The sequence below is a fragment of the Miscanthus floridulus genome, chromosome 19 (genome assembly GCF_019320115.1).
Source record: "Miscanthus floridulus cultivar M001 chromosome 19, ASM1932011v1, whole genome shotgun sequence".
In the NCBI taxonomy this organism is placed as follows: Eukaryota; Viridiplantae; Streptophyta; class Magnoliopsida; order Poales; family Poaceae; genus Miscanthus; species Miscanthus floridulus.
In genome coordinates, this window is record NC_089598.1 from 36,856,214 (window position 1) to 36,859,752 (window position 3,539).

A 3,539-nucleotide genomic window follows, 5' to 3' on the forward strand; every position below is an offset into this window, starting at 1 on the left:
TCTATATATTGTGATGCATCTTGTTTGGGCCTTGGATGTGTTCTTATGCAAGAAGGAAGAGTGGTGGCATATGCATCTAGACAATTGAGGAAGCATGAGTTGAACTACCCAACTCATGACTTGGAATTGGCAGCTGTGGTTCATGCTTTAAAAATCTAGAGACATTATCTATTTGAGCATAAGAGTGATATCTATATAGATCACAAGAGTTTGAAGTATATCTTTACCTAGTCAGATCTAAATCTGAGACAACGTCATTGGTTAGAATTGATCAAAGGCTATGATTTGGAAGTGCATTATCATTTGGGAAAAGCAAATGTCATAGCTGATGCACTTAGCAAAAAGAGTTATGCTAATGGACTTTGGATGACATTTATGCCAGCAGAGTTGTGTGTTGAAATGGAGTATCTCAACTTGAGCTTTGTCACTAATGCAATGGAATTGGTGATAGAGCCTACCTTAGAGCAAGAGATACACAAAGGTCAGTTGGAGGATGAAAAACTTAAGGAGATAGCGGAGAATATAGTGCTTGGAAAGGCACCAGGATTCAGGATGGATGAGAATGGTACTCTTTGGTTCGAGAAAAGGATATGTGTACCTAAAGTGAAGGCTATCCGTGATGTAGTTCTGCAAGAGGCACATGAGTCTGCTTATTCTATACATCCCGGAAGTACCAAGATGTATTTAGATCTCAAAGAGAAGTATTGGTGGTATGGTTTGAAGAGAGATGTGGCAGAGTATGTGGCTTTGTGTGACACTTGTCAAAGGGTGAAAGCTGAGCATCAAAGACATGCAGGGTTGCTACAACCAATGAAGATTCCTAAATGAAAATGGGAAGAAGTTGGTATGGATTTTATCGTAGGTTTGCCCCATACTCAAAGAGGTTATGATTCAATATGGGTAATAGTGGATTGACTCACCAAGGTTGCTCACTTTCTCCCAGTCAAGACTACCTATACAGGTGCAAGGCCATTAGAGTTGTACTTGGAAAGGATAGTGTGCTTACATGGTGTCCCCAAGAAAATTATGTCTGATAGAGGCACTCAGTTTATGTCGCAATTCTGGTAGAAAGTACATAGATCTTTGGGGACAAAGTTGAATTTCAGTTCTGCTTACCACCCACAAACTGATGGATAGACTGAAAGGATGAACCAAATTTTGGAAGATATGTTGAGAGCTTGTGCACTGCAATATGGTACAAGTTGGAATAAGAGTTTGCCATATGCTGAGTTCTCGTACAATAACAGTTACCAAAAGAGTCTCAAGATGTCACCTTTTGAGGCGTTGTATGGGCGTAAATATAGAACGCCTTTGTTCTGGAATCAGACTGGTGAAACTCAAGTGTTTGGACCCGATGTCCTTAGAGACGCAGAAGAACAAGTGAGAATGATTAGAGACAACTTAAGAGTGGCTCAGTCCCGACAGAAGAGTTACGCTGATACTCGCAGAAGAGAGCTGACTTTCGAAGTTGGGGATTATGTGCACTTGAAGGTGTCACCAATGAGAAGTGAGAAAAAGATTTAATATGAAGGGAAAGTTGGCATTGAGGTATATTGGACCTTTCAAGATCCTAGAGAGATGTGGAGAAGTAGCCTATCGGTTGGAACTGCCTGAGAGTTTGTCAGGTGTGCATGATGTGTTTCATGTTTCTCAATTAAAGAAGTGTTTGTGAGTACCAGAAGAGCATATTCCTTTAGAAGAACTTGCTGTTAAGGAAGATCTCACATATGAAGAGTATCTAATAAAGATCTTACAGATGGCAGAAAGAGTTACAAGGAGCCGAGTTATAAAAATGTGCAAGGTATAGTGAAATCGGTATACAGAGGATGAGGCTACTTGAGAAAGAGAAGAGGATTTGCGAAAGTCTTATCCACAACTGTTTGAGTAAGCAATCATCTGAATCTCGAGGACGAGATTCATCTTAAGGGGGGTAGAATTGTAACACCCTAAAATTTGCATTCTTTTAAAATAGTTAAATTTGATTTATTTATGTTATTATGTGTGCATTCAAATATAGGAAAATAATATTTTTTTGTGAAACTAAAATCAATCATAAGGATATATACATGTTGATGCACTCATGCTGCCACATTTTATTTAATATGTTGAGTGGTTTTGATTTAAACTCAAAAGGATTCAAAAATCATTTGGAAAAAAAAGAAAAGGAAATTCTTTCCCTCCCCCTCCCTTCCTCATTTTTGGCCTGCTGGCCCATTTCCCGCCGGCCCGCTCACCTCCCTCCTTTCCCCTCCTCCCGTTTTCCTCTTGGGCCAGCCCAATCGGGCAAACAACCGCCGCCGCGCCCTCCCTCCTCCTCTCTGCCGCTGATGGCCTAGGCCCGCTTGTCAGCGCCGTCACCCACCTCCCGCGTCCCACGCGCGGTCAAGGCAGAACCGCCGTCCGTGCCCACCTCGCATCGTGGGAGCTCCTTCCCCCATGCCCCAGCCTCTATAAAGGAGGTCCAGACCCCATCTCCGCCCTCCCTGCTGCCTCCCCCACTCCACTCTCACACTCACCCGAGCGCATGGAAGCTGCAACCGCCGGCGTCCATTCCTTCACGCGGTCCGCCGTCCCTGAGCCGACATTCCCTGTCGTTCATCGTCCCCGGTTTGTCCTCGCCTTGATTGACACCGTAAGGATCTCCACCTTGATCCCCTCTTCCTCTTAGTGCATTCAATTTCTTGAATCGTGGCCTCTAGGGCCCAATCCGTGTGCGCCAAGGACCTTTGTGTCACCGGCCATGGCGACCACCCTACCGACCGTGTCCTCCAGACGCATTCTCGGCCTAGGCGAGGTCGCTTTCACCTCCTTTCTCCCCCGGTGCCCTCGGTTTGTCGAACCGTGGTCCGTAGACCCTGAACCACGTGCGCCGGCGAGTTTCTCACCGCCGGACATGGTGCCCCGCCTGCCGGAGCCCTGTTCCGGCCACTGGCCTTCTCTCTCTCCCCCTCAACTCTAATCTAAGCCGTCCATCCATGATCCAATGGCCCAGGATGGCCGATACCCCTTCATGGGTCTTTTTGCTAAAGAGACCCCCAAGTTTTGCCTAATTGAACCCGCAGTCCTCGGCCGGTTTAAATATCCCAGAATTGATTTATTTAAATTCAAAAATAGTTCATTCTATTTATAGAATGCCACTGCATTGTTTTGCTTATAAAATCGTCGTTTTAGCTCTGAATCAACCCGTTCAAATTGCGTTAGATTCGTAATAAAGTTCTCTACATGTTAATACCACTGTCAAACATGTTTGCAACATTTAAATTTGGAGGTTAGATTTAATTAAATAAATTGCTATAGGAACCCCGTTTAATTCATAACTTTCGTGTTTTAGCTCTGTTTTTTGTGATCTTCGCGTTGACGTGATCGTAGCGAGACATAGAATCTTTTCATAAACATTTTATCTTATTTTCTATACTGCTGGTGTATTGTTCTAACTATAGGTTTGTTTGCTTTGCATGAATGCCTTTGGAATGCTTGTATGTTGCTTTGTTGGTCGAGTTCAGACAGTGAGGAGAACGTTGGGACCAAGAGTTCTTTGA